This window comes from Plectropomus leopardus, chromosome 7, assembly GCF_026936395.1.
Source record: "Plectropomus leopardus strain MGB_pleo_1.0 chromosome 7, ASM2693639v1, whole genome shotgun sequence".
Classification (NCBI taxonomy): Eukaryota; Metazoa; Chordata; class Actinopteri; order Perciformes; family Serranidae; genus Plectropomus; species Plectropomus leopardus.
The window spans coordinates 16,868,961-16,891,754 of NC_142182.1; the positions used below are offsets into that span (position 1 = coordinate 16,868,961).

Consider the following 22,794-nt stretch of genomic DNA (forward strand, 5'->3'; position numbering starts at 1 on the left):
TTGACTTTTGGTTTATTCAGCCATTTAGACAGCCAAAAAAAGAAAACACAATAAATGTGATTTTTTACAAAATCTATCCAAGCCACATTTTGGGATGATGTGGAATATGATACCAATCCGATTTCTACCTAGTCTTAATGAGTACCGCCCTGTGGCTCTTACCCCCATCCTGATGAAGTGCTTTGAGAAACTGGTTCTCCAGTACATCAAAGACAACATCCCTGCCAGCCTGGACCCTCACCAGTATGCTTTCAGAAGCAAAAGAGCCACAGAGGATGCCATATCTACTGCTCTTCACTCAGTCTTCACTCACCTGGAGAATAAGAACAGCTACATCAAGATGCTGTTTGTTGACTTCAGCTCACCATTCAACACAATCTCTCCCATGAAGCAGATTGGAAAACTTAACACCACCATCACTGGCCATAATACAAACAACAGTGTTTCATACTGGGAGGAAATCAACAATCTTGCAGAGTGGTGCACAGAGAACAACCTACTGCTCAATGTCAGTAAAACCAAGGAGAATGAAGGAGGCAAAGACACACACCCCATGTCTACATCAGTGGAGCTGAGGTGGAGCAGGTGAACAGCTGTAGGTTCCTTTGAATTACTATCACTGAAAACCTATCTTGGTCATCACACATCACCAACCAGGTTAAAAAAGCACAGAAAAGGCTCCACTTCCTTCAGAAACTTAGGAAGGCTAAATTCCAGAGCAAGATCCTGGGTAACTTCTACACAGGAACAATAGAAAGCACACTGACTGGAAACATCATGAACTGGCATGGTTCCTGCACGGTCAGGACAGGAAGGCTCTACAGCGGGTGATTAAAAGTGCCCAGAACATCACTGGTTCACATTTACAGAGCATCTGCGACCTCGGTGAAGTGAGGTGTCTGCACAGAGCCCAAAGGATACTGAAAGACAGCAGCCACCCCAACTACAGTCTGTTCACTCTGCTGCCATCTGCAAAAAGATAGAGAAGTATCCGCTGCAGAACCACCAGACTATGGAGCAGCTTCTTTCCCCAGGCTGTGAGACTCCTTTAACTCCTCCTTCAACGCCAAAAAGATGTAGCAGGCTTTAGGATAAACTTCAATTTAATTTCTTCTTAAACCACGTTTAAGAAAAATGACAACCTTGTACCTTTTACCCAGTACCTTGTACCTGTCAACATTAACCGGCAATCATATGAGATATACAGATATACAAGGTACAATAGCAAATAGATGTTTAAAGAGTTGAAATGATTCAGAATTAATCTTTCTTTCATGTCTGTCTCATCCTGTTGTGAAATGCTCTCATGAGAATATAACACATGAGGGTGTGCCAGATGATAAATCAACATCAAAGAGAAACACATGGTTTCGCATTAGTTGCCAAAGTTACTGCAAAACAGCTCCAGTCTTTGCTTCTGGAGAAAGCATGGATGGTACTGTCCCAAATTAAAACATTTTTTCCATTATGTGCAATCACTTAACTCAAATCTGACTAACAAACGGGGGGGTGGAAAAAGTCACAAGGAGGTAATAATAATAACTGTAACAAATATTATTCTGATGTTTATTGATTTGTAAGCAGATGCTAATCTAGTCCAGGTTCCCCGTCCTCCATCATGGCAGGATAAATAGTGTTTAACCAATGATGTGGTGGCACATCAGAGAAGGATACAGAGATATACAAAGCAGAGGAATGACTGGTAATAGATTTGACCGAGAAGGAGGCTGCTGTAAACACTATTTCCCAATGGCTGCTCTTTTGCTTCCCCTCCACATTTATATTGTAAACACCTGTCTGTGCTCTGGTCTACTCCTCCCTCGCTCATTCCACACAGGGACAGCTCATCATCCCAGGCAGGCTCCTCTGCTACAGAAGCTATCAGTTCTGGCTACATCTCATACACCATTCAGACACAGAGTAAACCCAGGCTTCATGTGACTGGCCTGGGTAAACAACATCTGACATCATGCGCTATCTCCAATCAAAGGCAGAAGGATGACAAGGCATTGGGATTCAGTTGTTTTTAATTAAACACTTTGCAGTTTTGATTAAATGTGCTGCCATATCTTGGAGTTTTTTTGATGGTAACATTGTGGTTCTGCATGGTTGAACATACAGGTGGGGCTACAACTTAAAGCTATTTTCTCAATAAACTGATTATATGTTTGGTCTGTAAAACATCAGAAAACAAAGAAAAAAGTCTATCACAAGATGATGCCACTAAATGTCTTTTGTCTTATCAAGAGTCCATAAGCCCCAGAATATTAATTTTACTACAATGTAGGACAAAAAAGCAAAAGCAAAAAAAGGCTGGAACCAAAAAATGTTTGAAGTTTTGCTTAAAAAATTACTGTATAAATAAATCTATCATAAAAACGTATCATTTAATCCATTTTTATTCAATAGTTGTTAAGATATACTGTATAATGTTGCTGATTAGCCTCTCATGGTTTAATGCACTAATGTCTTCTGATTTTTGTTTTGCTTCATTAATTATGTAGCTCCAATTTACAGATTTTTAAGATGAATGATGAGGGTCTTGAGAAAATATAGAGTTGACCCAAAATGCATGGATAAAATTTGCATTTAGACAGATGCTCTTAGCTCAAACATCTCTCTTAAAGATACCATGGCTATTTGAATATTGCATCTCTACATCATAAGATGAGCCTTAAAAAAAGAGAGAAAAAAACAGGCTATTTCAGCCTTCACCATGCCTGTAGGCTATACAGCACTTGAGTGTGCATTTGTGTGTATACAGTATATGTCCACATCTGTCTCCTTGTTAGAGCATGTGTAGCTTGGTGCTGAAATTTCCACATCTATTTAGAGTCAAGCAGAACTAGATCTGAGAAGGAACAGTATGATCTCCCACCCATAGAACACTGTTAAAAGACTCACATCAAAGCAATCACAATGCACATAAAGATGCGCTGAGGAAGAGCCGGGATGGCGAGTAAGTGTGGATTGAGAGACTGCAAGAGCTATCAAGAGAAGGAAGGACGAAAAATGATGCAAAAGCCACAGTAGGAATAAACTAACTAATACTTTGTTTTGCTTAATCATTTGGTCTTGGAGCAGCATGCCTATGGAGCACATAAAGTAAGGTTTAAAGTCTAAGAACAAAGCAAAAGGTTTCCTGATAGCAAAAAATGTTCTCCTACTTGCTCATCACCACGGTCAGGAAACACAAAGATCCCATTTGCAGCTGTAGGCAGCAGTTAATTGAGGAAACAAATCTCTCAGCAAACCATTCTGCAGTCTACACATAATGAAATTCTCTACCTAAAATTGTTTATTTGACTGCCCTGACCTCTCTCACTCTTCATTTCCAGTGTAATGGAACAGCCTGCGGTGAGAAGATTGTACAGAGATGCAGATAATATCAGAAGATTTGCCACCACTGCTGAGTCTGGTCCTCCTACAGCATGCGGTCACTGGAGCTGATAACCTAGGCTGCTGCACGCAGGGCGGCGCAGAAAATATCAGTTTGCTCTTCATGCTATTAATACTCAACCACCAACCTGCACTCCAGCAGAACTTGACAGATTAAGAAACAGTCTACTTTGAGCCACAGATACAAAGTGGCTTTTAAAAGCTTTTAAGTTGCCAGAAAAGGTCAACCCTAACAACAAATTATAGTGCAAAGCTAATGTTTGGTACAGATGTTCTCAGCATGACGTGACATTCAAAGTTCTAACCTGTAAAGTAACTTTTTGCCAGATAATCAGAATGAAAGGGGTTTTGGCGAAAGCTCTGCTTAATGGTTGGAAAGATGAGAATGGGACTGGCAGAGTGAAAATATATTAAAATGGTGTGAAATCACCGAAAAGTACAGACACATTGAAAGTGCACACTTTGTCTTAATTATACCTGGACTTGTTAGCTGCACAGACTCAGCTTCATCTGTGTTCTGTTGGAAGCACTACACCCAGACAATGGTAAAGAAAGGAAACAGCAAAAAAAGCAAAAAAAGTCCTTTGAAAGTCGATGAAAAACACTCAAATCTCAGAAGGAGCCTGGTGAGATTGAGCCAGACTGCTTTCCTTTAAATCAAAGCACATCATAGACATCCACCAGCCACTGTTCCAACAGGTGTCTCGCTCCTCCTTCCTTGCTCCTCCCTTTCTTCTGCTTTAGCATGCAAATAATCCTCCTTGGAGTGGGCTTGTTTACCAAGGAATGTCTCTCGATTACACACACATTTAAACAAGTGTTGTACGGGCGTCTCTCAAGTAGGCCACCTCAGATGGATCCAAATACAATGAGCGTTTAGAGAGCACTGCTCACTGAAAGGCAGCGGCGATAAACATTCTGCTCCATCTCATGTACTTCCCCTGCGATTGCCAAAGTGACAGGGACATTTTCAAGAGGAAGACTATGTGCCTGTCCACCTGTCGAACCACAGTAACAACATCAGAGGTGTCGGCTCATTTAATTCGCTGTGCGGCTCCCCGCTGTCTTGACATGCTTCTAGCATGCTCGTCTCCCGTCTGCTTTGTCCTCTAATTGTCCTCCATCCTGGGAGTTTGGGCTGGATAATGGTGGAGTGACAAGTCTGTGGCACTCCACTCGCACCACACAGGTGATGCTTCTGAAAGAGCCCGTCGCATTGTCACTGTGTCACTGCGGGACGGCTGCCAGCAGATAGCAGGCCTATCTCGTTTAGACAGGAACAAATGAGGCAGAAGATAGAGCTAAAGCTGATCCATGCCATCCTGACTTATCGCTGTGTCCAGAGGCCATTTCAAACTGACATCTGCTGATTACACTAGCTGCTTCTGTGGCAATATTTGTGCCTCATGTGTACATGTTGAAATGTTTACTTTTCTATTACATAAAAATAACACATTTTCCTGAATGTCGCATGTCATGAATGTATCACTTCAGCCTTTGGTTTCTTTCTGTCTTTCTGTTTCTATGAGTTAATATCAAAGAACATGAGAAGATGGTATTATTAGTACAGCTGCTGATGGGGGCCATTTGTTCCTCTTGAACTGCTTAAGTTACCCCCGGTGTGCACTGCACGACCCTTGTGTGATTAGGTATCTGCTGTATAATGAGTTAGTGTTTATGACATGGAAAAAGCTGGCTCAGGGGGAGTGTGGTTGTAGATGCCACAAGCCAATCTCTCCATTGTGTAGCAATAGGTCTACCAGAAACAGGAAGAACTCCTGGGTTATCAACACAAGGTGGACAAAATAAAATGAAGGAAATCTGATCAATAGAGCTGACAAGCTTAAAGTAATATTTCACTGCTGAAAATATGTTGTTTTTTTTTCATAAAACTAGGCTGTTTGTGCTGCAGAAAAAGCAAATCATTTTGAAATTGGTGCTACATGACCAGAGCAAACAGAGAAAAAGGAGTCTGTTATTTGCTCAAGAGGTAGAAAACTACTACCAGACTACACTACCAGAATGCACAGCACTGCAATGGTCCAATAAACACTCTGCTCTCGCTATGGTGGGTGATGTAACGCAAACTCATCCGTTTGACACAACGGTGGTCGGCTCGCAACAAACCATGTTGTGTAACAGTAAAACTTTGAGGTAAAATATGTCTCTGAAAATATTTTAGGTGAGAAATAGGAAACATAGTAAGAGAATGTTGTTTTACATTTGATCTGTTTTCATTTTTCAGGAAGTAGTACGGCACCCACTTCCTGTTCACAAACTCTCGCTTTTACGGCTGAAGAGTACACTAAAATATGTTTTAGAAAACATTTGAGGTGATAAATAGGCAACACAGTCACATAATCTTGGTTTATATTGAATCAGCTTTGTCTGGTAGGAATTTGGTTTGGGTTTCAAAGAGAGAGAGGGGCAGGTCTGTCTCTTGATGCATTTCTATACTGTTTGTTTCCGCCATGATGGCACGGTTTGTGGACAATACAAAAATGTGGAAGTGCAGCTTGTAGTACAAGCAGCAGCCCTGAGAGCCAGCCAAACCCTGCTGAATGACTTGTTTTGCGTCATCCTGTGGAGTTTCGCTGGAGGGAAAACAGGGAAATCTTAATACTGGTTAGACAGAAGGGAGTTTACCACAATTCATCTACAAACACTACCCACATTGGTATGATACAAAGATGGCTGAGAATTGACAAAGTATCCCTTTAAAGATGGATCTCTGATAGGCAAATTGAATCCCCCGTATGTAAAATTTCTATTTCTCAATTGCATTAAAATCTCTTTCAACGATTACATTACCTCACTTTACCCTGAACCTTCCTTTACCTCACATTACCTAGTCCTTGCCAGCTTTAATCACATATTACTTGGAGCAGTCCTCAAAGAACAGCCAGTTGTCAACTTTTTCTAACAGGAAGACGACAGGAAATTAATTAGTAACAACTACTACGAAAGAAAAGCAACTCAGTAGTGGGTGGATTTCCTTTAGAAATGCAAGCTTGATGCCACAGTGTAAAAAATGCAAAACCCATCGGTTTGAGCAGCCTAAAACACACAGAGTCTGATTGGCCTCAACCCATTTTTGAAAACTTATCTCCATTTCTCTGCGTCGGAGCTGTAACTGCTATATGTTTCTTGTGCCTTGGAAGAATAGGTCACCTTACAGACAAAGGTCTAAATTGTATAGAAAGAGCACTGCACCTCATTTAAAGGCAACCTACTTTTCCAACCTTCCTCTAGTCGCACACCCTCTCTCAAAGAAGCTTTTGTTTGGCGTGCTGCACTGACGATCATGCACTAAAAAGAACAATGGGAGATCAGCAAACCAGCTGAGATGTACTATTATCAGCATGACTATTTTAAATGGCTAGATGCACAGTCAGCGAAGGTGAGATCTTTAAGTGACTGACAACACTAAAGTGCAGCCATTAACGGGAACTTCTGTTCATGTTGGCAAGGGCGGACAGCAAATGCAGCATTTAAATGTACATGAATTTAAAGCCACAGGTATGAATATACATGCACACTTTCTCGACCTTGGCTGGCTCCTTAGCACACTGGAAGTCAAGTGGATGCATTATGCAGACACACAAAAACATGTTGACAGCAAACTGCAGGCAACGCTGTGCTTATACTCTCCTGCAGTGCCTCGGCGCTTACCATCTCCGCAACTGTGAATCTCTACAGACACAACAGCCTGCATTTGAGATGGACTCTGGCATAATGAGGATCTAGGATCCCTGCAGCTGCACTCTCCATCTTCCTGTAACCAGCACTGATGCAGAGTGAAACTGTTTCAAGAGCATATTGATGTTTTGTTTTTGCTTTCTTACCAGAGCGTGTCCTCTGCAAATAAATGTGTCTTTGAATGAAGTTATTCTCGTCTCACCATGAAAATGGAAAGTGCTGATCACGGTAGGAATTGTATGGGCGATAAAGCTGACCGCCCACCACCGTTAATATGAAAAACAGCCAGATTCCTCAGCCGGAGTGCATTATGAGGCGATACTGGATCAGCAGCTAAACCAGGCCAATAAAGCCACTCATATGTAGGCCAGCATGAAATGTGATTGCTTTTGCAGAAGATTTCTCACTATAATGACGAACACGACTCTTTTGTGACTCATCCACATTAAAATTTAGCTTATTTGGATCTTAAAAACATTACAGTCCGGGATGATTTGTCCAGGAAATGGCCTATCTGGTGTATTTATCCTCAGTGATACAATTATTTACTTGTTTTCACTTGTCAAAGGTGTCTACGATGATCCATTAGAAAAGACTCACAGACCTTGCAAGACAATTTGGGATAAAGAATGGCAAGACTACAGAGAAATACCTTCATCTCTCCAACAGACTATGAAAGAATTAAAGACAGAGTGAGAACATGCTGCAGCACAATATTTTTTCCTCTCTCATCTTTTTTGCAAGGTAAGCACTTCAATGAAAAATGAACTGTAAGGTGGTGGTGGGGGTGCTTTTGAAGATGGGAGAATGCTTTCCAACTGAAGCAAACAGAGGCATGCTTTTATGTGCCAATTACTGGACTCCCAGTAATATCGACGAGGGGCCAGCAAACAGACATGTCATCCTTCGCATGTTAGATGAGGGCTGCCATTGTCTTTATCACATGGAGACATCAAGACCATCAAAATCTACATTTGCAGCTAATGTTTGATTGTGCTGCTCACATACAGTGCAGGTTTGCCACATCATGCACAGCCATAAATTATAATGCAGCCACAGTATGTCTATGGAGACATTACATACTGCAGAGGAGGCCCACTCTTGCTGTCCATTTTATGTGTACTCATGGGTAACACAGACACAGCTTGATGTATATTAAATGAATGAATGAATGAATGAATGAATGAATAAATGAAAGAGGTCCACTAATTCCATTGTGATTGTGGCTAATTAGTCTCATAAAGCCCAGCACAGCATTACAGGATTTTAAAGCCTATGGATGAATAATGCAGAAAATTAACTGTATAGATCTTAGCACAACTAATCAGGCTGGGGAGTTCAGAGCTGTCTAAAGGAAAAAGGCAACTTACTTATTTAGTGAGAGTTTAATTTTACTGTCTGACTGCCTCTCTCTGGGTACACCTGCACTAAAATTTCATCTGCTCATGCTCATCTAATGCTTATTTATCTCTTTTTTCTCTGAATAGTAAATATGACTGCAGCTATGTAATATGGCCACTGGGTATTTCGCTAATGCCAATTACTCCAGAACTGATGTTGTTAAAGAGTAACGACACACAGGCTGAAAATCCTGTTTGTGCCGACATTTAGCAGCCGCAGCTTTCTCGGTTCACACTGTGTGAAGTAGAAAATAACAACCTGATGGGTTCCGTCAACAGGTCGTGTGCCGTATCACGTACAGGCTTTTTTTTTCTTTTTTTTGTAAAGCTTAATTTTTGTTTTAGCTCAGACTCTCTCTTTCATTGTGTTGCAACTGAAGAGGCCATATATTAAGCAGTAAGGAAGATCATTTATTGTTTTGAGATACTCCAATCTGCGCATTGTCTATGGCTTATTAGCTTGTAGAAGTTTTATGGCATATGATGTGTTGGTTTCTTGCGGTTATCAATTATTTCTTATTTGTGAGAAAGCTTTTCCAAGTGAAGCATATTGTCTTTGAAGAAAAAACTGAAAAATAAAAATAAAGCCTCAGTCTCAGGTGGGGTTTTAGGTCTCAAAGTTGGCTGTCCCCAGGTTGTTCGGTCAAGTCAGTTCTGAATGGCCCAGGTGCAAGTGGGTTCAAGTCTTGGTTTTAGGTCTGTGTAGACCTCAGGCTTGAAGTACAGATGTAGCTGATACCACAAGTACAACACACCAAGTCCAATCACGACCCTACTGCATATGGTCAGAGGCTCATCTGATCCGTAGAGGTGAGTTAAACAGCGCTCATAAAAGATTTACTGTGGAGTTGCTCTTTAATCAAGTGTGAGCATTTACCTGATGAAAAAACATAATTAATGGTCCGCGACAAATTATGGGCTAATAGTGCCATTCATTACAAACACGTCCCCTAACTGAACAACAAAGTCAGGAAAACACAGACACAAATCCACATCTAGGTCTGATAAAACATTTCAATCACCATTTCCACCATTTAAACTGAATTTGATTTCTAAATGTTTTGGTCCTGAAATAGACCAAATGATTTTCAAGTTCATCCCCACAAGGAAAATAAAAATGACATAATATGGATGCGAGAAAGAGAGAGAGAGAGAGAGAGAGAGAGAGAGAGAGAGAGAGATCTGAGAGTGACGTTGACTCACCTCTCGGGGAGCTGTCATCAAACATCAATGTGTTCACCTCTCTTGCTCTTGGGAAGAGTGTCCCTCCCCTCCCACCCTTCCCTGCCTTCATGCTTGGCTTCTTCCCACCCAGAGAAAGGACAGCATTTTTGGGTCTGCCAGTCTGTCCTCTCAGAAGGGGACTGGGGAGAAAAATCTGGCCAATCCCATCTGTCCCAGTTCACTTGTGAACCGTGTTCAAGAAAAAGGCAGCGCAACCAGCAACAACACTGAAAGGGTTGAAATGTGTATGAAATGAAAGGGGGCATTAATGGGCTGACCCCAAACACATCACTGTGTCTTTCACTAAAATTATCACAGTAATGGGGATTTGTCTCACAGCACTGCATTGATGAGTGTACACACAGGCAAAAGGTCTATGTTAATAATTACTCTGGCTCACTATCGATGAACAAGATCATTTACCAAGGGTGGCAATGACCCCATAATCGACCTCTCAAATTAGACTCCTTTCCCTAACCTCGCTCTGCCCACACCAGGCTCTCACTCTTTTGTATTCCACCACCATCCCAAGTCTCCCATTACTGAAGCCTGGGTGGCTTAATAAGAGAAATGGAGACATCTGTGCAGAAATAATGACTACTGACGGGGACTGCAAGCGACACATGGCCAGTGAGGGGGGTCTCTGCACCAATTTCTCACTGAATATGATCTTTAATTAAGAATTGCCTTCAATAGCAAATGGACAAAATTGGCTACATATACAATGTATTGTATCAATTTAATGCTCACATACTTCTCTTAATGCACTAACATACAGTACGCTGCATGTGCTATGTACTTAACTTGCATAATGCCCAAACTTTGACAAGGTAGTGTTTCCTTAAATCAAATACAGTCATTGTGCCCTTAATGGAAATGACAGTCACAAGATTTGTCAACATTTTTTCTTCTGCTTGGCTAATTGCAACCAGGGGGAGCATTATCACCAATATTTGATGAACTACTGTCAGTCGCCTAAGATATGCTTGCTGTGTCTGCTTGTTTGCCCACCTGACTTTTTCTGTATTTATTTATTTATCTACTGTATTAAAAATCAGTAGACTTCAGTCACATGACTTGGACTTAAGTCAGACTCAATTCAAGTCCCAAATTTGATGACTTTAGACTTGACTTGGAACTCAACATGGACTTAAACACCAACGACTCTTGACTTGGACTTGAGTCATTTGACTTGAAAACACTTGATAAGCCTACCTTCCCCAAAGCCCAACTAGCTTCACATTAACGCTATGAATTTCCATAAAGTTAAAACCCAACCCTCCAAATCTACTGTTTGAACCAATGTGACAGCATCCAGTCAAGTTGTAGGATAGAACCATGAACCTAACAATACATAACGCCATTTGGAAAATGACACCAAAAAAAAAAAAAAATCATTCATGTTCACAAACTAGGTGGAGAGGCAATGACTCCCGGCTTTGTTTGACATTTTAAGGTACACAGAGAACAGTAGTCTAAATCAAGGTTAATATCAACAGTTAGCAACATAATGCTAAGCTAATGTTACTTTAACATCTAAGTATCTTTTGAAGACACACGTTTCAACAAATAAATGCAAGTTTTTAAAAAGCATTCATGATTTCTGTAAATTGAACATAAGGAAAACATGACTTGTTAAGACTTGAAACTAAAGGTTTAGGACTTGGGACTTGAGACAAGTGCAATAACTTAGATTTAATTGTCATTCAAATGTCAAAAATTCACTTTCACAGCACCTTTCTAGATCTACAAGGCTGATGCCGGCTATAAGGCTGATGCCGGCTGACTATCACCAGCTGATCTACTAGCTTCATGGTAGCTGCTTTGGCAAATGTCTACAACTTCTCAGGCATTCGACCACAAATATTATTCTAAAATCTTCTACAATGAAGACGACAATGTAGCATGCATAACCACCAAACGTTAACTACGCCCTACACCGTGTAGCTTACGTCACAACAGTAGCCGCTGTTAGCTAGGTAGTTAAGTGGCATTTGTGTTATTGTTTGCAGTACCAAATTATTACAGAATTGAACCAATAAACATATTGATGGCTTATTTCTGACAACAGTATAATAGTAGTGAAAAATACACATGTAGAATGCTTCAGTGTTCACCGCAGTATTTAGACAAAGTTTCACAAGATTGAAATCTTTTTGATTCCATTTCGTAGGCAACATGGTGACCACTGACGGTGAGAAGTGTCCAAAGTTACACACTCGATTTGAGAGCACAATCTGGGTTCTCAGATCACTGCATTTTACTATTATTGTCAATGCACGTATGCACTTAAAATTGCAAATATATGGATCGTAGCATCCAATTTGAGACACAGCATTAGTCATACTAGCATGCTGCAGTGTTTAAAAAAAGATGTTACATGCAAATTATTACAATTATTCAGTTGACATACTTTTAATTAAATGACATTAAAGGTTAATGAATGTGGGCTCAAGGCAAAAAAGAAGCATTTATTTTATTATTTAAGAGATATTTTTTTGTGACAGAGAGAATTTCTAATACAAACATGAACACCCACAATCTGATCATTTGTCATTCCAGGTGAATATCTGCAATTACTGACAACCTCACCGTACGGCTCTTGCATTTCTCCCATGCAATAAAACTGTCAAATCCTCTCTAAAAAATAAGATCTGAGACATCCCTCTATGCCCCAGATAGAATACTAAAGTGATGGAACAAGGGTGGTTTTGCATGCTTCCTTTTTTTCCATAAAAGACTTTGCATGCTGCAGGCAACCAGACTGCTTCAGATTTCCAATTTTCAGGACACATAAAACCCTGATATCTTCTGAAACAGAACAGACATACAAAGCAATTGCTTTTTCATGTCTGGCAATACGACTGGTAATTGCAAATTGGCGGAAAATAAACAAGCATAACCATTTGCTTTAGTTGTGTGATAAGACTCAGGAAAAGTCAAGGGGACAGTTTAAAACTCTGTGTTAAGGAAGATGTTGAATCTGCATGCAGAGAGAACGGCTATAATCCCTATTAGGTTTACACAGTCTGTCGGTTCTCGCTACTGTAGCAGTGAAGAATCTCGACTAGTTACTGCATCTTTGTCTTCAGGGAGAATATCAGAGCTGGGTTGTGAGCACACCTCATGCACATCAAATAAGGGTCGACCTCAAATTGGATCAGACGTAACGAGAGCACTGCAACAACCTGCTCTGATGAGGATCTGGGCTTTGCTCTGAAAACAACAAGATAGGATTCCATTTCAAATCACAACAAACAGTCTAATACATGGGCTGATGGGCTGAAATGCGCAGCATATTGAATATTGTATGTGAAATTGCCCCATTAAAAAATAGCGATAAAAACATGTCAGGCATTCACAGATGATCATCTAGTCAGCGCATGCACTTATGTGTTCCCATCTAAAAAGCAACAATATGTTGCATTTTATGGTGAGGTTATAACGCAGCAGTAATCTGCGGCGGTTCAGCTAAATAAATCAATATCTGCTTCAACGTTAAAGGCATAAATCTGTCTCTCATTTGTCATGGCTAACAACGTGGACGAGAGTGCGCCTCATTGCGTGTTGGAGCCCTGCTGGAGATGTGTCCTGGGCTCATTACCATTCAAGCAGTGAAAGCCTGAGTCCCTGACCCAAATTCAAGATGACACTTGTAAAATACACAGATTCCAAGTCAATCTGCTGCTCATATTTTTCATTGTGTTGTGGTGCTGTTGCCTGCTGTGTCCTGGGTCTCTAAATGTTGTTTAGAAAGGGGAAGGAGATAGATGAGTGGAATCAAGCTCTTGAGGATACTATGTGGGTTGTTTGAGTGGGTTTATGGTGGGAAAAGAATTGAATCAATGGAGGGAGGGGCCCTGGGGAAATAGGTCTTAAAGTCAGTCATTGATGCATCCTCAGCCTAAGGCTGATAACCTCTAGAGAACTTAGGGGGCTGGACCCAGGACACTAAGTTTGGGTGGTATCTATTTTTTCATACCCTTGTGACATTTTACCAGGATGTAAGGTGTATGATGGTATTTGTGTAACAGAGGATAAAATAATAAAAAAACAACAACAACATAAAAGCAACGCTAAACTGATGGTTATAGAAGACATTGTAGCATGTATGTCACTAACGACGCTACATGTACAAAATATTAATTTTGTTGCCTTAATTCCAAAATAGACAGTATTCCTACTAAGCTCTTTACATGACTAATGAAAATTAATATTCCATTAATATTTCTGTTTACATGCAGCAGTGCATACTTCATACATGATACTTTTACCATGTCCTATCATGTTGTTTATCATGTCAAAATGAGGAAAAGTGGTACGTCTGGAGCCACATGTCGTTTTACTTGTTTGCATCAAAATAGCATCATTTAGCACTCTGTCTTTCCTTCAGCCACCATCTTGAAGAGGTTGGCAATGTGATATTTTGCATACACTAAAACCTGTTGCTATCCAAGTCTCTTACAATGTTCAAAAGTAGGACGGTTCCTTCCGAATGTTTCAATGACGATACACAGACCGTAAACAAGCAAGAGGCCATGTGTTGCAAACTGCTGTAAAAACTCTGTGTGAGACTCAAAGCCTGAATGCGCCGCATACATGTCCAAAGAAATGTGAATAATATATATGTAAACATAAAAATTAACCAAGCAAAACAACATTTGAATAATAATAACAAAACAGAGGCTGTGCTGTTAGTGGTGAGCTACAGCACGGGTGTGTATGTGCATGAGATTACATGGAAGGGAGCGATGGGTTTGTCTTTAAGGGCCATTAATGTAGTCAAGTCTTGCTGGGTTTTAACACTTATTGCCCCTAGAATAATGGATTGAAAGGAAATAAGCACCCATGTTCTATAGTGTCTCGCTAGAGGACCTGATGACAGTTGCCTCGGGGGATACCGACATATCAGTGGGCTAAACAGAGATTATGTGCCTCTCGTGGTGGCAGCCTGGCAGTTGAATAAAATCATGTCTAATTAACTGCTGTAGGAAGAAGTAATCTCAAAATAAAGTTATATGTGGCATTTTTTTCATTACTCCATATTCAGTCACATTTACTTGATTAGCTAAGAGACCTATAAGCCTGTTTTTTATTCTTTACTTATCTTGTAACATTATCCCCACCACTCACAGTCACCATCAATCTCAGCTCAGCTGCCTGTTCCAGTAAGACCGACCTTACGAGGCATGTATTGTATATTACAATAATACAGTATCAATTCAGCATATCTGTATCAGTTTAATATCCATATCAGTTTTTTTAGTGGAGTGTCTGTATTTTTAACAGTATTGAAATCATACCTGGGATCTTTTAAATGCTTTGGTGTACTGTAATATTGCAATACCACCCAAGGGCACATTTCTGATGGACTGCAGCTAAAGAAGACATCTAGTATTTCAACAGCCTTTCCACACAGCAAAACCTGGCTGTGCATTGCTAAAACCACTGTTTAATACGCAGTATGTACACAGCTTATGGATCTGCAGTTAGTTCATATATACACCCCATATTCTGTTAATTAAACATGAGCAGTGCAATCTAAAAGGAATTTCTTTTGCTCTCAGAACAGCAAGAAAATGATATGCTCTAAGCCTCCTCAGCAGAGCCGGAGGTGGATACTGACTGGGAAACATTGATTTCACTGTAATTTGCCTTTAGGTGTCAGAAAAAATGCTGAGTAGTTGAACCAGCAAGCTGTTCTAACATTCTACATTAATTCACTGCTTAGGTGCAGATTAGCATTGATTGCTCTTCCTGGGGTGAAAAGAGAAGGCGAGAAGGAGACAGCAGTTTGTAGTCCCTCCTGCATGGCAAAAGCTGAAACATTTTTCATGTGAGAGTTGCATGTTTTGCAGAAGCAATATTGAATAAAACGTTGTGTTGGACTGCAACTGGGATTTTTTCTGCAACACTGAGAGATATTTTGAGATATTCATATCACACTCAGAGATATTTGTCACAGACAGATTGCGACAGCACTTCAAAAAGCCTGAGCTGACCAAATCACAGAGCTCAGTGTGTCTGTTTTATTGGCTCGCAGCTACATTGAATCCCTACAAGTCCGCAGGCGCTACAAAGTGTCACTACATGATGTGTGAAGCGTTCAAAGGAAGATGAAAAGCTACAATGATCGCACTCATTTTCCAACACAGATTTAGCTAGAGTACTTTATTTTTGTACAACCGTTTACTTGATAATACCAATCAATTCGCACTAAATTGACAATAAAAAAAATGCCCTCAGCTGTGAAGCTGCACAGAAAAGCTTGCCAAAAGTCTCTTAGCGCATGCCATGCTTGGGGTGTTTTTATACAGCCCAAGCACACACACATATATATATATATATATATATATACACTATAGTATATGTAATACCAAAAACAATGAATAAGACTTGTTTTTCAATAACCCAACTCATGACCTATAGCATATTTTCTGCTTTTCAGTTCAGCAGTATAAACACATTATTGACCACGCAACACTGAAGCTGCCTTCTCTAATGCCTGAGGTGCACGATTTGGCACATAGTCACTAAAAAAGATCCTGCTTATGTATGCAGAACTAATGACACTCTGTTTTTCCCCGTCGTTCTTTTTTCCTATTCTCTCTACTGTGAACTCCTTTGGCCTATATTTAGAAAAGCAAGATCTCTGTATTTCACACGCTGTAGCAAAAACAAGATGTACTGTATAGTCATTCAACAAAACATTCAAAGACTGAATGGCATGTACCAAAGACGAAGGTTTTCTGTGTACTATAATTCTTGTACCTTGCAGCTACTGTTTCATCTGTTTTCACGTTGTTCACCTGTCACTACAATTCTGTGCCACACAGCTGAAACAACAGCAACTGGGCTAAAACTACACCTGGAGCCATGTTGCTTTACGCTACTTACTGTAGCAGCACACATCAATTTTTTTGCAAAAAATCTCTTTATGACCCGTAATAACTTTATGTACTGTATGCATGTTTTTTTGTGGAAGACTTATTTAATGTTCACCTTCATAATTCATTTACTCATTGCAGTTTTCAGCTTCTAATGTGTGTCATAATCACCCTCTCAGAAAAGAAAGCAACAGCTCATCAAATCTGAAGTCTACCTCATTCAAAGAGCACTGAGTAATGGGGTGGGAGACTTAATTTCCTTTGCAAAAAAGCACCACCTACCTACTGCACCCAAGTGCAAAAAAACCCTCCTACAATTCTCCTGCTCTATTACCACAACCCCATAGAGTGAAACACAGCAGCTTCGTATCCCAGTTGATCTGCAACACGAGCTAATGAGCTCAGCAGCGGCGCACAACACAGCTGGGAAATCGAAGCAGCCAGAGAGATATGTGAATTAGAGTGATCTCCCCAGACGATCCTGCCGGACAAAGGCAGGCATATGGAGATATTTAGCAAACAGGTCAGCCAATCTGAATCAAGAACCAGTATAGGGGGATGCTAATTACAAGATTTCAAATGATTGAAAAGCATATATAAATGTTCATGTTCTTTATGTAAATGTTGCAGGAAGAGTAAAAGAGGCTAGACAGTGTGGCGATGGTATAAAATATCAGCATTATAATAGCTATAGTATAAATGCTTGATATGGATGATTGTGAATACATAATGTGTGACTGCTTGTATTGACCACTGATTAAATCCACTCACTGCCTATCTTTTTATAGTCAGAGGCGTAAAATTTCGGTGGACAGACTGGCTGAGGTTGATGCTTCAATCCGCCATTTCATATTCAAAGCCAATTCAAGGGCCAGCCTTTCACGGTGGATTGACGGAATTAAATGCATCTGACAGCACGGTACATACAGCTTGTTTCATCATCTCGCAGAGCGCACTCAACCCTCATCTATTTCCCCGTGCCCCAATCCTTGTTTCACCTGGCAGTGACTGATGGAGTTCAGCTGAGCCTCTTGAGAAAAAAAAAAAAAAAAAAGGAAAAGAAAGTTTGTTACAATACACGCTTTCTTGAGCCATAAAACATGACTGAACTTTTCATGTGCCAATATGGAGAATGAAAAACAGGCAAATTGCTTCGGCACTTCGGATCGAAAAATCCCAGCGGGGAAAGGGGAACAGCCAGTGTGAAATGTTTTATGGAATTACACTCCAACCAGACACAGACGCTCACATGCACTCCTTACAAGCCACCTTGAGTCCGTCGATAGCTCCGCTCTTTGTAGCATCAGCGCGCGGGTACATTTGAAACCTCAAATGTCAAATACAGTGATTAGATCGATGGGGAAACTAATCTTCTGTTGCCTCGGACCAAATGGTTTATAAATCCCGCAGCAATCCCCCAAGTAAGCACAGGAATTCATGAATGCTAAACACATTTGGTTTTCTCTACTCTAACAAAGCAGTGCCTTTGATACTACCACCCCTCATGTACTTGTAGGACAAGGCTGCTGAGCTGACACTTTTCTTTTAAATATGAATATCAAATGAGGCTTTTGATATGGCACAATAATGGCAAAGCTGGGCTGGGCCCATTTAGCTACTGAACAACCTATCTTTAACAAAGGGAACGAGTTTGTGTGTGATGTTGCTTGTGATTTGGTAGAATAAATCATTGTGCTGCATTCCCAGGCCTTTTTTAACCCTGTGAAACACAAGCAAATGGGCTTAATTTCTTTCAAAAACATCGGAAGGAGGAAATTGAGCAATTTAACAAGCAATTTAACAAGAAATGACCCACAAATTAAAAACAAATTAGTAAAATGCTGCAAGAAAATTACCTGACCATATTTTGAATATATAATTCTAATAATCGTAAATATAGTCATTTAGGGATAAATTACTAATATTTCTATCCCCCTCTCTCTCCTTTAAAAAAAAAAAGAATTTTCAGGTTATTTTCTTGTCACCTTTTACCATTTCTTGCAATTTGGTCATTGCCTTATGTCATGTTTTGGAGAGAATTCATAATTTTTGCTCAGGTTTCAAAGGTTTAAACACGTGTGGAAGGCTGCACAAGAAAAACTGATATCCATTATGGGTTCAAAGGGTTAATCTTTTTACTTTTCAAAGGTGTTCAGTATCACTGGACAAGATAAATAAGTACAGCAGTGGACAGCAAATTGAATCTTGAATGGAAGAGATTAACAGGGGAGGCTGTGGGCACAGAGGACATACTGCAGAGTAAGAGGCTGAAATCCTTGCTCCCAACAAGAACACCAACACTGATATGCTCACAAGGCTGACACCAACAGGACTTAACATCAATCACCTGATCAGGCTGGTCAAATAGCCGCCGTATGCGTGTAAGAGCATCCCCCCCGGGCTAAACAACATACTGTCACAGCACAAAGGCCATTTGCTTTGATGATTGTTGGCTTTAGCATTGAACTGTCCTGAGGAGTCGTGCTCTCAATCCTAAATGCACCACCCAATACTGCTCTAATCTGCCCGAAACTCCTCCTGAAGCTCAGACTCTTCTAATCCTTTATAAGAAAGAGGAGCCAGATGGTCATGAACAACTGCTGGGGGGGCCTGAGGATGAGCACATGTATGGAGATGCCTGGAGTGCCTGCCACTGTTTTCCTTGTGCTTCAAGTTACCACTGTAAGCCCCGTGGAGCGGATGGTGTTCGGAGTGGTGAGCGTACTTTCAAGAGAGGCTGTGTAGATACAGAGAGCGTGCTTGTGCATGTGTGCACAGTCAGAAAGAAGAGACCCCTGCTGTACCTGGTGTCTGGTTACTGCGGCACACCATTCCCCCCTTCAGTCCCGAGATGAGATGTCAGAGCTTCAGAGGAAAACCTCCCCTACCAGCTGCAGTAACCTTGTGATTCCTGGAGTGTCAGAATTAGAGCAGTGCAGTCCCAGGGGTGTCAAGATACAACATACCTTTCACCCTCCCCTGCCTGTATCCCAGCCGGCACCCCATCCCGACCCTCACTGACGAGCGACCCTTTATTCCCAGCTCTGCTAACCTTCAACTGGGTTGCCCCAGGATCCGTTCATCCAGCTGCCAGTGAACTTTGAGCTGTCACATGCTGATGGACGGACCACCAGCCTCATGCTGCATCCTCAGCCCTTCATCACCCCACGCTTTTCCCATGGGACACTGATTAAACCGTCATTAAAATGATCAAGTGGTGGGAGGAAAACAAGAGTATCAATCTGCGGGAACAGAAGGGAAAATGCATAGTGGGTGTTCATTAAGTGAACATTACCAGAGTAAAAATTCAATTATTTCACAGCAGGGGATGCGCTGCGCTGGGAAAAGTCCATAGCCACTTAAGGTCCCAATGCCCCCATGCACACACAAACACAAACACACATGCTTACAAAGAGAGTCCTCAAATCTCACACTAAAAGGAGAGCTTCTGCACACTTTCAGGATGGTTGTAATGCAATTCCATGGAGGCCAACGAGCTGGGCTTCACATGAATCGGAGGCCACCAGCCTTGAAATCCAAAGCCTCTTTTCCACCTCCCTATTAGTGGTTTGCAGCAGCCGGTTATTAGTGGTGGGGTTTTGCCACTGAAAAGGGTTAAGCACAAACTGAGCCTGGAGAGAACCTAGGAAGTAAACGCCTTCACACAAATCCCTTGCAACTGCCCCCTCAAGGAGATAGCGGATAATCATGACCTCATGACCTCTGCCTGAGATTCACCTATAACAGTGCACTGAGGCAGCTTTAGAGCTATTTAATGAGCCACACAGGCTGAACTGACAGACAGGTAACTGATGGTGTCACTTCAATAATGGAGTCACATATGGAGTTGATCTATCATCTTTAACTCACAGCTCAAAGGAAGAATAACGATGAGGGGTCTTAATTCATCAGTTAATGATTAAAGCACCGTTAACGAATTGATGGATAGAGAATAAATGTGAATGTGCAAAGCTGGAGCAACATCACTTACAGGTTTCCAGGAGATGGATTCTGTCTTCGCAGGTGTTTTTAGTGACCGGATTTTTGGCTTTTTTTAAGTGACCATGATCAGAACCTGTGACACCATAGTTTTCTTTTTGCCAGAGAAGTATTGGCACATTACATTTATGATGTGTTGGAGGTCTGACTTCACTTCAATTAGTGAGCACCTGTCCCTTTCATCTTTTCATCTTCAGGGCAAGCAATCTTAAAGTTATAGTAGGGGTGTATATCCCAGGTTTTATCAATATACAATACGATTTTGGTTCTTTGAACAGCCATACAATATTTGTTGATATCAAAACAAAGTCTGGCATGAAACAATTTTAATTTGATTCTCTTCACAGGCCTGTGATCAATAGAGGATATCAGTAATACTTTCCAATATCCTCTCATTTTTTACATTTCTGCACCTGTACAAAAATAGTGACACAAACGTTGCACAGGCGTTTAAAATCAAAGGCGCGATATGTTTCAGTGTTTTCACTTTGCATTTATAATATCTCATCATTGATCATTGAATCTTTATATTAATCTAGATCAATGTATTGTTACACTGCCAGGTTAAAAGTGGGCGATATATTGAATATACTCGATGTATCGCAATACAGCACTTTATTTAGCTTTTATTATGACAAGACTTTATCTCACTTTATTATGTCAGTAGCTGCTTTATTTAACTATATTGTAACTGTAGTTTAATCAATATTTTTGTATTTAATCTACAGTAGTTTAAAGAAGATTTCCAAATAATTAGAAATACAAATGTATATTGTGTATTGTGATATAGCCTAAAAATATTGTAATAGTATCTTTAAGCTGTATTGTCTGGCACAATGCCAGGTTATAACCTATAGTTGTGGATGAAAGAAAAGATTAGCCTTAAAGCGGCATTTTATTTTAGTGTTATCTAATGGGTGTCCTCTTGAATAACCTTTAAATTCTGTTCAATCAATTGAATTTTGTTTGGCCATTAATTAACAACAAATGTAAATGGGTCAGGAACAGGAATTCTGATTGCATCATTTTTATCTTATTCACTTTATGATTTAAATAATATACTTGTGGTTATTAAATGTTTGATTTAAACACCTTATCAACATTGTCCATGCTTTAAAAATAGCCAAAATCACCCGTTTAAACAAAGAGAGCATATGCATTTTGTAATAAATTATTAACCGTCGATCGATCATTCATGTTGCTGGCAATCAATTTAGGAAATTGCCTCAAATTTCCCTCCCTATCGAAAGCAGTAGTGATTTCAAGGCCTGAGCAGCACTCACTTGACCTGTACACACACTGAAGAGCTCAAAAAGAGTTGCTCACACCAAAGTACGTCAATGTCTGCATTAATGAATCCATCATCAGCTGATCTTTTCTGACCCTTCCACTTCCTTAAACAAACGTCACATCAATGCCAGCCACGATGAAGAGCCTCTGAGCCGTTTGTTAATCTGCCCATCACTCTCGCCCTGGGTTGTTGACTGGGTAATGATAAATGAATGGTATAGAGATATTGGTCTGAAGCATGAGAGACGTCCACAGCTTTAGGCCACCGCGGCTGGCCACTTGTGGTGCTATTCATGTAAGTATATGGAGTGGACAACGGGATGGATGTCGGGGTTTGTGTGGTGCATGTATACGTGTGTGTGTTTTCAATGCTGGCCTGTTCACAGCTGGGCTCAAACTAATGCCCACTCTGTTTCTTTCCAATGTGCCCCAGTTAGCAGGACTCACAGCCCACTGACATGGTGGGCAGGGGTTGGTAGAGTCCCCAGTGTTGGGGTGTTTTTACGCTTCACGCTTCGCTGCATCCACACAAAAGACTTGGCCTCATAACCTATAAGCTCTCTAATCCATTCTGTAAACATTCAAGGGATGCCCACTTCTACAACAAATGCCCATGCATGGGTACACAGCAGAGCCTGCCATTTCTCTGAATGAAATCTATTTGTGAATAGATCTGGCACACAGAGCACTATCACATAATGACCCCCCCTCAATACTATTACAACAAATATTGATCATGTCAGCGATTAAATCACACAGATTGAGCCAAATGTTTAAGTGCCAAAATTCTGAACTTTACCTGTACTTTTCTCCATAATTGATCATAGTTTTACCCTAGAGTACAGACATTTCATTAAGGGAGAGAATAAGATCATCTTCTCCAGAATCAACAGAAA

At 40.6% G+C, this 22,794-nt stretch overlaps 1 protein-coding gene across 4 annotated transcripts in view; it reads right to left on the reverse strand.

Moving 5' to 3' along the window:
• The window catches only part of tspan9a (tetraspanin 9a), a 232,274-nt gene that overhangs the window by 93,811 nt on the left and 115,669 nt on the right, over positions 1-22,794 (reverse strand). The window lies entirely within an intron of this gene.